The sequence below is a fragment of the Felis catus genome, chromosome A1 (genome assembly GCF_018350175.1).
Source record: "Felis catus isolate Fca126 chromosome A1, F.catus_Fca126_mat1.0, whole genome shotgun sequence".
Lineage (NCBI taxonomy): Eukaryota > Metazoa > Chordata > Mammalia > Carnivora > Felidae > Felis > Felis catus.
In genome coordinates, this window is record NC_058368.1 from 119,634,689 (window position 1) to 119,650,267 (window position 15,579).

Here is a 15,579-nt window from a genome sequence, read left to right on the forward strand (position 1 = left end):
TGTGTGTGTGTGTGTGTGTGTGTGTGTGTGTGTGTGTGTCTGTGTGTGTGTGTGTGTGTGTATGCGTGCGCGCGTGCGCACCCGCACGTATGTGTGTTACCAGCATTGATTTGGATAGGTAAATGGAAACACATGATTATTGCATGGTGATGTAAGTATGATCGAAACAATACACTTTTTTACTAGGCAGATATCTCATGGAAGCAGGACCCAGGTGTTTCCTTTCTGAAGGAAACTCCCAACAATATTGAACAGCACTGAAATCCACTGTTTACAATGAGAACACATTGACAGAAGAGCCCAGTAATTCTCACATTGAATTCTTTAAGTCTTATAACACTGTAGATTCAGCTCATGAAGCTACTGAAAGGGGGATAAATCAAAAAGCAATCATTTTAATTATCATGTTTATGTCAACTTTAGCCAACTGCTACAATAATATCACTTGGCTTGTTTTACTGTAATTAATCCAGTAAGTATACAAAGAAAACAAATTGGAACTATTTATAGTTCTGGAGCTAAGTGGAAATGAGATATTGCTCAAATACTACTATAACAAATATAGACTGTTGATACTCCTTCAAATTATGCTTAGGACTTTTAACCATTCATGTTCTTCTTCAACTGTATTAACCTCCATGAAACAAAGAAAATTCTAATAGTGGATCTCATCAAACTTATTTGCAGATGTGCATATGAGGTTGAGTAACCAGGCACTTGCTTTGAGACAAAATTGGATAAATATAGTTAAGGAAATGTTAACTAACATGCATATGCTGAGTGCATTAAAAAAAAAAAAGTCTTTGCAGTGAGGTGCAAACATATGTGACTTCATGAGTCAGTTCCACAGGATGAAAGCCATGATCAAGATTCACATCATTTAAAGGGCATGGATGCTTCCAGGTCCAGACAAAACTGAATTATATGTAATCAAAAGAAAGTATACACCTGGCACAAAATGGGAAAAATCTATATTAAAGATAATTGTTTTTTTTAAAGTAATGTCCCTCCATCAGAAAAAAAAAACAAATGAAAATTGTATATAAGACCAGTGTTCCACTGTTTATGCACAATACATGCAAATTAGGTCCCAAGTAATGATATTCATAATTGTAAGAAAAAAAATGTCCAAGTTTCCTCATGATGCCAGGTTACTACTGTTGCTGAGACTACTACTGTCCACAATGATATATGCTACTTACTACCAGTGCCAGCTTTCACTTTACAAGGCCCATGTTAAGTTCTAAGCATTCTTTTCTCCATTAATGCAGAGCCCCATATGTAGATGCTGTAGTTAACCCTGTCCTGCAGATGACAAAATTGACGCTGAGAGAGGACATTTCCACAAGATTCTAGTGGGGAAACTAGCTTCTGAGCACTAACTGGTCAGATTAGAAAGCCTAGGCTCTTAACCACTATATTTTCTCCTAACAAATACAAATTTTAAATATGGCGAGTTTGAGGGGGACTTACAAACACAGTCGAACTAGCCTGCTCTCTGTCTTGATGTGAACAGGCCAGCTCTGTGACTCAAGGGGTCTGGCTGGGGCTCTGAATTTCCCCCAACCACAGGTTAACACAGCTAGTGTATGAACATATAACTAGGTTTGTTATTTTAAAAACAGTGCCCTGAATGTGAGGAGCTCTTTGGGTTTTGTAAAGCCATTTCACATAAAGGGTCTCTTTTGATCCTCTAGTTCAGTGAAGTGGACACAGACATCATTTTTACCTTTGTTTTACAAGGAATATGAAATTTAAATTTTACTGAAAGCTATATGATGGGTTGGGGCAGAGAGAGAGGTAGAATCTAGTTCTTTTCTTTTTCTTTTCTTTTCCCTTCATCCTTTCCTTCCTTTCCCTTCCCTTCCTTCCTCCTTCTCTTCCCTTCCCTCCCTTCTCTCCCTTTCCCTCCCCTCCCTCTCTCCTCCCCTTCCCCATTCCACCACCCTCCCCCCTTCCCTTCCCTTCCCTTCCCTTCCCTTCCCTTCCCTTCCCTTCCCTTTCTCTTTTCTTTTCTTTTCTTTTCTTTTCTTTTCTTTTCTTTTCTTTTTTCTTCTTCTTTTCTTTTTCTTTCCTTTCCTTTCTTTTCCTCTTCTCTTCTCTTTCCTTGCCTTTCTCCCAAACACTGTCCACTTCTGTTTGGCCCTCCCACGTGAGGGAACATATACAAAACACACACATAAATGCACATACAAGATAACTGTGGTGCCCCAAAGAAGTCCTCTAGGAGCTTGCTAAACAAAGTAAATAACAGCTGGTAGGGTCAAAGCTTCGTGTTCTCCTTTGATCTAGAATTTAGAATCAGAGGTACACATCGCTAGTTAGTTCCAGAACTGAAACAAAATTCCCTAATCCAAACCTCAGAGAGATATATCAGCTTCTGATTTGTTGGGAAAAAAAAAAAAAGAGAAAGAAAGAAAGAAAGCCCTTTGGGAGATGGAAAATTTTAATTTACCTATCAGTTTAATGTCACGTATGTTTTTTTTTTTCTAGTTTTGCCTTAGGACTGAAAATAAATTATAAGGCAGCATGAATCTTTTTCAAATGTCACCATCTTTTCAAGCTTTTATAACTACTCTCTAAGTCCATGGCTACACTCATTTTTAGCTGTGTGACAAATGGGCAAATACTTTGAATCTTTAAAATAATCTAAAGCAGTGATAATAATAATGCCCACCTCATTGGATTGTTGTGATCTTTAAATGAGATATGGATGTGACACATCTGGCAGGGGGCCTGGCACATGGTATGTGACAAGTACTTTTTAGTGACCGATTTTATGCCACAACATATTTTTAAATGCATACTTGAAGGCAAGTGTGCAAACAGTGATTATGCTTTTGTCAATTTTTTTTAAATCTTGAAGTTAAAGTTAATCAGATTTATTGCCTATCAAATGCATCACTGAAAAGGGAATTGATAACACTGATTAATTTGTATTTCTCTTAATAAAGGGTGTAAGTTGCCAGACCTATGATGACACAGTCTCTGTCTTGGAGGAAGTTACTTAGTTTTGTCTTTACTCCCAAGTTTGCTTTGTTAGAATCTCCCTAGCTTGCGAGCTCCTAGAAGACAGAGTTAGGTGTTTTCATTTGTATTCTCTCAGGGTCTACCACATACTAGCCACATACTAGCCAAACACTTGTTGAACACTGATTTGATGCCAGGAAACTAAAACCCATTCACCCATTAAAAGAATGTATAACGGTTTTGAGACTCCTGCTTTATTTGGTCAACCATAGCACCTTTATTTATCTGGAATCTAAATTCTACTCTTGGGCATGCACTGCTTTTTTCTATTCTGAACAGCTCTTATAACACACACACAAAGGGGAGGGAGATAAAAAGAGAGAAAAAGAAAGAAAGATATAAGAGAAGTAAAGAGAATAAATGGAAGAGGACAAGAAAAAAGAATAAATTTCACTTTTTATCTTTCACAGAATACCCTTCAGTATTTTATGATTGTTTTTGATATGTCCATTTTAAATTCTTATCATTGCCCTTCCATCTAGTTTCTCATTCTTTGAGGGTATTCTATAAAATCCAAATTTGAATCAAATGGTAAAGATTGACCACTCTCTCAGGCTGTTTCTCCACTTAAAGGGATCAAGTGTTTTTGTTTCAATATTTTAAAAATGGGGCACCTGGGCAGCTCAGTCAGTTAAACGTCCAACTCTTGATTTCGGCTCAGGTCATGGTCTCATGGTTCATGTGAGTTTGAGCTCCGCATCGGGTTCTGCATTGAAAGTGTGGAGGCTGGGAGAGGAGCCACGATGGCGGAGCAGCAGGGAAGCTTTTTGTGTGTCTCGTGTCCATGAAATACAGCCAGACCAACACTAAACCATCCTACACACCTAGAAAACCGATTGGAAGATTAACAAAACAATCTGCACAACCCGAACCACACAATTCAGCAGGTACGCGACATGAAGAGCTAAACTTGGGGAGCAAGAAGCCCCGAAATGTAGGGAACCGCTCTTGTGGGCAGAGAGAGGATGGAGACCGGGGAGGGGGAGAGCCTACGGGAAAAGCACCCCTCCCCAAAAGCAGCTGGAGAGAAAGTGGAAAATTGGAAACAGCCGCAGGGACTAAACTAAAAAGGGAGAAAGGAGAGGGTTTAAATTCCATTAAGACTGTAAACAAGGGGAGCGCAAAGGCTGCAACTCCACAGCTCGATACCTGGCGGTGCTCTGGTGGGAAAGGCGAATCCCCAGGAACAGAGTGGGGTCCGGGAGTTTCTCAGGCCACACGGGGAAAAGCAGTTCCACTGCTGGAAGGACATTTGGTAGAGACTGTTGAAGCCACCTGGTCCCAGCAGACCCCAGAAGGCAGCCACACTCTCTGGTGTTGGGGCAAGGTTGTTGAGGATGAAGCCTGGTGTGAGATGTGTGTTGCAATTTTCCATGGTCCCTGAAACACTGAGGCTACACTGTCTCGCGATTTTTTTGGGGGGGAGCGGGCTGGCGCCTGGCCGCAGTCTCGGGGCACCGGCAACAGCAGGATCCAGTGGGCGTTCCTGGGTGCAGCCGACATTCAGCCATTGCTCATTTGGCCATAGCTCGGTGAGGCCCTCCTGCAGCGGGGCGGAGCAGGTCAAAGCCGCAGTCCTTCGGAAGTAAGGGGCCAGGGAAAATAACTGCATCTGAGACAAAACTTGGGAGAGAGGTGCTGCCTGGGGCCTGGTCACGGAGAGTGGAAAAGTGGGGAGTGGACGAGAGCTGAAGACGGAGGACCGGTGCGCGACTGCTGATCTGGGAGAACAGACTGGGTGGCTGGGTACCGCCATTTTTCACGGCGCCCACGCGTGCGCATGCGCACCAAGGAGCACCACAGCAATCCACCCCAGTAGGCTAGCAGCGCCATCTAGGGGAGAGCAGAGCTGTTACATCGTGCCCTGCCCAACTGGGCCAACTTCGCTCTTCAAGAACACAAACCTCACCGCCAGCTTAATTTATGAACTATAAAGAGCTAGATGGACTGACCTCTAGGGGAAAACAAAGCAATTTCAGCCCTATTTCAATCTGTTAGCAGGTTCATCTATTCAATTTTTTTCTCTCTTTCTTTCTCCTTTTTCTCTTTTACAATTCTTTTCTTTTTCTTGAATACAGAAAAAGAAAAAACTCATTTTTATTTTCAATTTTTATTAAAAATATCTGTCTTTAATTTTTATTACTATATTTTTTACTTTTGTGTAAATTTTTTCAAATTCTACTTTACTTCCATCATTTTATTTTAGTCTACTTCAGTGTACTCACCTTTTCAAATTTTCAAACAATTTCCTTTTTTTTTTTTTCTTTTTTTCTCTTTTTCATTTCTTTTTCTTGAATGCAGAAAGAGAAAAACTTCATTTTTCCTTTCAATTTCTTTTAAAAATATTTTATTTAATTTTTATTACTATATTTTTTGCTTTTACGTAAATTTTTTCAAATTCTATCTTACTCCCATCATTTTATTTCAGTCTACTACAGTGTATTCACTTTTTCAAATTTTCAAACAATTTCTTTTTTTGTCTTTTCCTTTTTTCTTTTTTTATCTTTTTTCTCTTTTTCATTTCTTTTCTTTTTTCTTAAATACAGAAAATGAAAAACTTCATATTTGTTTTTAATTTTTATTAAAAATAACTTTCTATAATTTTTTTCTACTATATTCTTTACTTTTGTGTATTTTAGTCTACTTTAGTGTATTCATTTTTTTCAAATTCTCAAACGATTTCCTTTTTTTTCTTCTTTGTCTCTCCCCAGCTTTTTTTTGTTTCTCTATTCTGTCAAACCACTTTCTACACCCAGACCAAAACACACCTAGGAACTAGCATCATCTATTCGATTTTTGTGTGGGTGTGTTTTTAATTTTTAATTTTAATTTTTTTCATTTCAATTTTTCTACATCATTAATTCCTTTTCTCCCTTCAAAATGATAAAATGAAGGAATTCACCCCAAAAGAAAAAGCACGAAGAAACGACAGCCAGGCATTTAACCAACACAGAGACAAGCAAGATTTCTGAACCACAATTTAGAATCACGATAATAAGAATACTAGCTGGAGTCAAAAATAGATCAGAATCCCTTTCTGCAGAGATAAAAGAAGTAAGAAATAGCCAGAATGAAATAAAAATGCTATAACTGGGGCGCCTGGGTGGCGCTGTCGGTTAAGCGTCCGACTTCAGCCAGGTCACGATCTCGCGGTCCGTGAGTTCGAGCCCCGCGTCGGGCTCTGGGCTGATGGCTCAGAGCCTGGAGCCTGTTTCCGATTCTGTGTCTCCCTCTCTCTCTGCCCCTCCCCCGTTCATGCTCTGTCTCTCTCTGTCCCAAAAATAAATAAAAAAAAAAAACATTGAAAGGAAAAAAAAAATTAAAAAAAAAAATGCTATAACTGAGCTGTAATCATGGATAGATGCAGTGGCAGCAAGGATGGACGAGGCAGAACAGAGAATCAGTGATATAGAGGACAAACTTACAGAGAATAATGAAGCAGAGAAAAAGAGGGAGATTAAGGCAAAAGAGCACGATTTAAGAATTAGAGAAATCAGTGACTCATTAAAAAGGAACAGCATCAGAATCATAGGGGTCCCAGAGGAGGAAGAGAGAGAAATAGGAGTAGAAGGGTTATGTGAGGAAATTATAGTGGAAAACTTTCCTAACTTGGGGAAAGACACAGACATCAAAATCCAGGAAGCACAGAGGACTCCCATTAAATTCAACAAAAACCGACCATCATAGTCATATCATAGTCAAATTCACAAAATACTCAGGCAAGGAGAGAATCATAAAAGCAGGAAGGGAAAAAAAAGTCCCTAACCTACAAGGGAAGACAGATCAGGTTTGCAGAGGACCTATCCACAGAAACCTGGCAGGCCAGAAAGGAGTGGCAGGATATATTCAGTGCACTGAATCAGAAAAATATAGAGCCAAGAATTCTTTATCCAGCAAGGCTGTCATTCAATAAAAAGTTTCCCAGACAAACAAAAATTAAAGGAGTTTCTGACCACTAAACCAGCCCTGCAAGAAATATTAAGGGGGACTCTCTGAGGGGAGAAAAGATGAAAATACATACACACATACATACATACATACGAAAAGCAACAAAAGATTAGAAAGGACCAGAGAACACCATCAGAAACTCCAACTCTACAAGCCACATAATAGCAATAAATTCATATCTTTCAGTACACACTCTAAACGTCAATGGACTCAATGCTCCAATCAAAACACACAGGGTAACAGAATGGATAAAAAAACAAGACCCATCTATATGCTGTTTACAAAAGACCCACTTTAGACCTAAAGACACCTACAGATTGAAAATAAGGGGATGGAGAACCATCTATCATGCGAATGGTCAACAAAAGAAAGCCGGAGTAGCCATGCTTCTATCAGACAATCTAGACTTTAAAATAAAGACTGTACCAAGAGATGCAGAAGGGCATTATATCATAATTAAGGGTTCTATCCCCCAAGAAGACCTAACAATTGTAAACACTTATGCGCCAAATGTGGCAGCACCCACATATATAAATCAATTAATCACAAACATAAAGAAACTCATCGATAGTAATACCATAATAGTATGAGACTTCAACACCCCACTCACAGCAACAGACAGATCATCTAATCAAAAACTCAACAAGGAAACAATGGCTTTGAATGACACATTGGACCAGATGGACTTAACAGATATATTCAGAACATTTCATCCTAAAGCAGCAGAATAGGGGCGCCTGGGTGGCTCAGTCAGTTGAGCAACCAACTTCAGCTCACGTCATGATCTCACGGTTTGTGAGTTCGAGCCCCACGTCGGGCTCTGTGCTGCCAGTTCAGAGCCTGGAGCCTGCTTCTGATTCTGTGTCTCCCTCTCTCTCTGGCCCTCCCTCACTCATGCTCTGTCTCTCTCTGCCTCAGAAATAAACTAAAGCAGTAGAATATACATTCTTCTCCAGTGCGCATGGAATATTCGCCAGAATAGACCATATACTGGGACACAAATCAGCCCTAAGTAAGTACAAAAAGATTGAGATCATACTGTGCATATTTTCAGACCACAATGCTATGAAACTCCAAATCAACCACAAGGAAAAATTTGGAAAGGTAACAAATACTTGGAGACTGAAGAACATCCTACTAAAGAATGAATGGGCTAACTAAGCAGTTAAAGAAGAAATTAAAAAGTATATGGAGGTCAATGAAAATGATAGCACCACAACCCAAAACCTCTAGGGCACAGCAAAGGCAGTCATAAGAGGAAAGTATATAGCAATCCAGGCCTTCCTAAAGAAGGAAGAAAGATCTCAGATACACAACCTAACCTTATGCCTTAAGGAGCTGGAAAAAGAACAGCAAATAAAACCCAAAACCAGCAGAAGACAGGAAATTACATAGAACAAAAAACAGTATAACAGATACCTGAAAACATACAAAAAAACAGTATAACAGATCAATGAAACCAGAGCTGGTTCTTTGAAAGAATTGACAAAATTGATAAACCACTAGCCAGTTTGATCAAAAAGAAAAAGGAAAGGACCCAAATAAGTAAAATAAAGAATGAAAGAGGAGAAATCACCACCAACACAAAAGAAATAAAAACAATAAGACAATATTATGAGCAATTATATGCCAACAAAATGGGCAATCTGGAAGAAATGGATAAATTCCTAGAAACATATATACTACCAAAATTGAAACAGGAAGAAATAGGAAACTTGAACAGACCCATAACCAGTAAGGAAATTGAATTTTAGTAATCAAAAATCTCCCAAAAAACAAGAGTCCAGGGCCAGACGGCTTTCCAGGGGAATTCTACCAAACATTTAAGGAAGAGTTAACACCTATTCTCTTGAAACTGTTCCAAAAAATAGAAATGGAAGGAAAACTTCCAAACTCTTTCTATGAAGCCAGCATTACCCTGATTCCAAAACCAGACAGAGACCCCACTAAAAAGGAGAACTATAGACCAATTTCCCTGATGGACATGGATGCAAAAATCTTCAACAAGATATTAGCCAACCGGCTCCAACAATACATTAAAAAAATCATTCACCACGATCAAGTGGGATTTATACCTGGGATGCAGGGCTGGTTCAATATCCGCAAAACAATTAACATGATTCATCACATCAATAAAAGAAAGGACAAGAATCATATGATCCTCTCAATAGATGCAGAGAAAGCATTTGACAAGATACAGCATCCTTTCTTGATAAAAACCCTCAAGAAAGTAGGGATAGAAGGATCATAACTTGAGATCATAAAAGCCATATATGAACGACCCAATGCTAATATCATCCTCAATAGGGAGAAACTGAGAGCTTTCCACCTAAGGTCAGGAACAAGACAGGGATGTCCACTCTCGTCACTGTTATTCAACATAGTATTGGAAGTCTTAGCATCTGCAATCAGACAACACAAAGAAATAAAAGGCATCCAAATCAACCAGGAGGAGGTCAAACTTTCACTCTTCGCAGATGACATGATACTCTATATGGAAAACCCAAAAGATTCCACCAAAAAACTGCTAGAACTGATTCATGAATTCAGCAATGTTGCAGGATATAAAATCAATACACAGAAATCGGTTGCATTCCTATACACCAACAATGAAGTGACAGAAAGAGAAATCAAGGAATCGATCGCATTTACAGTTGCACCAAAAACCATAAAATACCTAGGAATAAATCTGACCAAAGAGGTGAAAAATCTATACACTGAAAACTATAGAAATCTGATGAAAGAAATTGAAGAAGATATCAAAAAGTGGAAAAAGATTCCATGCTACTGGATAGGAAGAACAAATATTGTTAAAATGTCGATACTACCCAAAGCAATCTACATATTCAACACGATCCCTATCAAAGTAACACCAGCATTCTTCACAGAGCTAGAACAAATAACCCTAAAACTTGTATGGAACCAGAAAAGACCCTGAATAGACAAAGAATTCTTGAAAAAGAAAACCAAAGCAGGAGGTATCACAATCCCAGACTTCAAGCTGTACTACAAAGCTGTAATCATCAAGGCAGTACGGTACTGGCACAAGAACAGACACTCAGATCAATGGAATAGAATAGAGAACCCAGAAATTGACCCACAGACGTATGGGCAACTAATCTTTGACAAAGCAGGAAAGAATATCCAATAGAATAAAGACAGTCTCTTCAGCAAGTGGTGCTGAAAAAACTGGACAGCAACATGCAAAAGAATGAACCTGGACCACTTTCTTATACCATACACAAAAATAAACTCAAAATGGATGAAAGACCTCAATGTAAGACAGGAAGCCATCAAACTCCTCAAGGAGAAAGCAGGCAAAAACCTCTTTGATCTTGCCCGCAGCAATTTCTTACTCACCACGTCTCTGGAGGCAAGGGAAACAAAAGCAAAAATGAATGACTGGGACCTCATCAAAATAAAAAGTTTCTGCACAGCGAAGAAAACAATCAGCAAAACTAAAAGGCAACTGACAGAATGGGAGAAGATATTTGCAAATGACCTATCAGATAAAGGGTTAGTGTCCAAAATCTACAAAGAACTCATCAAACTCAACACCCAAAAAACAATCCAGTGAAGAAATGGGCAAAAGACATGAATAGACACTTATCCAAAGAAGACATCCAGATGGCCAACCAACACATGAGAAAATGCTCAACTGGAAATACTCATCATCAGGGAAATACAAATCAAAACCACAATGAGATACCACCTGACACCTGTCAGAATGGCTAACATTAACAACTCAGGCAACAACAGATGTTGGCGAGGATGAGGAGAAAGAGGATCTCTTTTGCATTATTGGTGGCAATGCAAGTTGGTGCAGCTACACTGGAAAACAGTATGGAGATTTCTCAAAAAACTAAAAATAGAACTACCCTATGACCCAGCAATTGCACTACTAGGCATTTATCCAAGGGATACAGGTGTGCTGTTTCAAAGGGACACATGCACTCCCATGTTTATAGCAGCACTATCAACAATAGCCAAAGTATGGAAAGAGCCCAAATGTTCATCGATGGATGAGTGGATAAAGAAAATGTGGTATATATATACAATGGAGTATTACTCAGCAATCAAAAAGAATGAAATCTTGCCATTTACAACTACATGGATGGAACTGGAGGGTATTATGCTAATTGAAATTAGTCAGTCAGAGAAAGACAAAAATTATATGACTTCACTTATATGAGGACATTAAGAGACAAAACAGATGAACATAAGGGAACGGAAACAAAAATATTACAAAAACAGGGAGGGGGACAAAACAAAATAAATATGGGTAAATATGGAGAACATAAATATGTTAGGGAGAACATAAATATGGAGAACAAATTGAGGGTTGCTGGAGGGGTTGTGGGAGGGAGGATGGGCTAAATGGTTAAGGGGCATTAAGGAATCTACTGAAATCATTGCTTCACTATATACTAACTAATTTGGATGTAAATTTTAAAAAATAAAGTTAAAAAAAGAAAAATAGCATCAAACTGTGATTATAGGAAAAGGAATCACAATAAAAAATAAAAATAAAAAATAAAATTCTTACTAAACTGAAAAAAATATATAGACAGCTGGTGGTTTCTGTGTTTAAACATTTCAAATAAAATGGTACCATAACTTGGGACCTGATTTGTTAATTGTAGCCATTGTCTCTGAGGTTACTGGAAATATTAAAGTAGCAGAGTAGAAGGAAAACAACATGGCTTTGAAATTACACACATATAGCCCTACAGTAATATGTATTACCTTTCCCAAGCTATTTAACCCCATGCACTACCATTCTTCATCTTTAAAATAAAACTTAACATTAATCCCCTATGCAAAAATGGCTCCAACATTTGCCATCAGGGTAACCTTGTGTGAACTTCATTTTCCTTGTGAATGAACTGTAGATAGGAATATCTATCTCATTAGGGTTGTTAGCAGGAATAAATTAAATTAGATAATCAGGAAGTATTCCATTCTACATGTTAGTACACCTGTGTTATCAAAAACTATGCTCAGTTATTACTACATTTTTTATTTTTTCAAAAAAAATTTGTGGAAATTTGTTTTGCTTTTTGTTTATATGGCATTACATACACCATATATATATTACATATATATATTACATATATATATTATATAATATACATGGTATACATATTATCCTTGCTTTTGCCTCTTGGCCTGCAGAGTATAAACTATTTATTACCTGGCCTTTTACAGAATGAATCTACTGACCTCTGCTTTAGGACATAGGAAGTACCACTATCCCAAGGCATGGCTTCCTCTAAGGCATATGCCTCATACTAATGAAGCCAATTCCAGGGGCCTGTGGGTAGCAGAGGCAACAAAAGGTAGACACATTTTAAAGACAGATTCTTGTCTTTAAAGCAGGGGGGAGGGGTGGGGAGGATTCCTTTTTTTTCTTCCATTCTTTTTAGGGCTAACCTAGAAAGTGCCTTATGGTTAGCTTAACTGTCCCTTTCCCAGATAGATCAACGGTTACGAAACAACTCGTGTTTCATGTGGGAAAAAGCAAAATTGGATCCTTACTTCATGTGCCAGGTGGATTAAAAAAAAATTAAATGTGAAAAGCAAAACTTCAAAATCCTTAGAAGAAAATAATGAAGCTGCTTTTAATGGCTTTGGGATAAGACAGACACAAGCCATGAAAGAAGAGATCTAGCACCTGAGCCCTATAGAAGTTACCAGGAAAAACCTTGCACATATGTGCACAAGACATCCACAGGACTGTTTAGAGACCGGTTTGTGAAAGCAAGCAACTGGAGACAAACTTAATGCTCATAGCAGGAAAACGGACCAGCATACTGCAATATATTAATGAAGTATTACATACTAGTAAACAGATTCATGAAGTATGCACATAGCTGAATCTCACAAACTTATGGGTGAAAAAATCAAGTTACAGAAGAAAAGCCAAGTGTGATGTCATTTACATAAAAGTCAAAACACTGCTAAATAATCCTACATTGTTTAAGGACAGGTACAACACATACATACTAAAAATGTAAAGAAAAGCTGAACGATAAGCCTAAAATTCAGAATATTAGTAACTCTGCTGGGAAGACGTGGATTGCAATTAAAATATAAAAAGGGCATTTCAACTGTACTTAATGTTTTTACATTCAATCTAGAGGCAGGGTATGTGGGTATTCATTGTATTATACTATTTATCCTCTTGCATGTTACATATTCTAAGTATAAAAATCCATTTTATTATAAAGGAACCAAGACAACCCCTCCTGTCCCTTTTTTTTTTTTTTAGATTTCTTTTTCTATTTCTTTTTTTTTTTTTTTTTTGGCATTTATTCATTTTTGAAAGGCAGAGGGAGACAGAGCGCGAATGGAGGAGGGCAGAGAGAGAGGGAGACACAGAATCTGAAGCAGGCTCCAGGCTCTGAGCTGTCAGCACAGAGCCTGAAACGGGGCTCGAACTCACGGAGTGCGAGATCATGACCTGAGCTGAGGTCGGCCACTCAACCAACTGAGCCAGCCAGAAGCCCCCCTCCTGTTCCTTTATTGGCTTTGCCTTTTGAGAACCATGCTGGTTTTTCCCGCACTTCCCATGTTGCTGAAATGGACATAATTGCTGCCTCAAGAATAGCACAGCTTTTATTTTGTCCAAGACATTTTAATTATTGAACTAAGGAAATGGCTACTGGAGCTTTTGAAAGGAGTTATGTTATAATGCAGGAGACCAGTGCTAACATAGATAAAAGTCCTTGGTACTTTAGAGTAAATTAGGTATTTTTACAAGATAAGAGGGCACTGATGAACCAAAAAAAAAAAAAAAGAGAGAGAGAGAGAAAGAGAGAGAGAGAGAGAGAGAGAGAGACACTACCCTAATGGTAGAGGAGCAAACTCTGGCTCATGGGTGATGTGCCTATTTAATATTTTTTTATTGCAATTAGATTAGAAGGACAAAATGTTTAAAAACTAAAATTACATTAGGACTTATTATGGCAAAATCATGTTTTCTTTCTAAGGTATAGTTAAAACTTCTTTCAATCAAATTAAGAGCTCTGGAAAAGACCATCTACTCATTAATTCCCTCATTTAATAAAATATATGTGTCAGGTGAAAAATCTGATTTGGTTGATATCTCAAACCACAGATACACCTCCTTAAATAAGATTCATTCTTTTTTGCTTTCCTTGTTTGCTCTTTAAGTAGGCTCCACGCCCAACACGGGGCTCCAACTCATGACCCTGAGATCAAGAGTCACTAAGATGGCTCCACTAAGCCAGCCAGGCAACATTTTTAAAAACAAAGATGCCACTCAATATATTCTTCTATACATGCTTACATATATATATATATATATATATATATATATATATATATATATAAAATGTATGGCTTTGGGATAAGATAGACACAAGCTGTGTGTGTGTGTGTGTATAAGGAACGCTTTCCTATGTCAATATATATTCTCTTTGAATAAGACTAAGATTTTATTACCAGGTCAACAATATATGCATATTTATATATTCTCTATATAAGTATATAACATGTAAAATATATATTACACATTATATATATTTTAGAATTGAAATGTCTCAAAAATCTCATACAATGTGTTTATCTTATAGAGAAAAAACCAAAGCTCAAAATGACTTAATCGAGGTCTCACCAATTATTAGCACGGCTAGTGCTAAGGGATGTATTTTCCACTTTTAGCTTACAGTTCAAAAGCACACAGGAAATAGGTCTTTCTTAACCACACAAAAAGAAGTAAATGTGAGGTGACTATTATATACATATATGCATGAAACATTCATGTTCTGATATGGGCTACACAACTAAAGAAACGTGAAGAATTTGGAAAGGATTTAGAGGAGAGTGCCAGGGCAATCAGAAAAAGAAATTAAGTTGTGAGTGAAAGCCTGAAAGCAGAGAATATTCAGCTTGGAAGGGGGAAGCCAAGGGCCGGACTTGGTTCACAGAAGGAACCTAATGGTTGGGGGCCAAATTCAGTGGGAACAGCTCAATGAGCAAGGAGGGAAAACTTGAAGCAAGGGCCTCATTCCTCCCTGTAATGCTGCAAAAAGATATCAAATCTATTTTCCCCATCACTTAGAGAGGCAATATAACATTTTTGTTAAACAACTGAGAATAGGCAACATAAAACTTTGATATACACAACAAATGTTACAAATACATCTCATTGCTATTATCAGGGTCAATTAAAGTTGGAATACACAGACCTCAAAAGGACAGAGAGGCAGGGATAGAAGCCAAACCCTGGGCAGTAGTTCTATTGTTTCTCTTAAACATGTTGACAAACTGCTTACTTTTCATCGCTCTTTAACTATTTCAATTCATCAGCTCTGATCTGAATCATAATATTATAATTGCCAATATGGATAAAATTGTTTCGAGGGGTACCAACAGCCAGCGCACTCGGCCTCGAGGAGGAGGAAGGGGCAGATGAAATCAAGAGTATTATGGTGGTAGTTAATGGATACTCTCTTCCAGATCTTGACCAGGGACCACAGGTACCCTGCTCCAGTCTTAGAGGATGGAGGCCCGATCCTGTCTGTCTCCAATAAAGAAAGAGGAGGGAGACCGAAGCTGTGATAGCAGCATGCACAG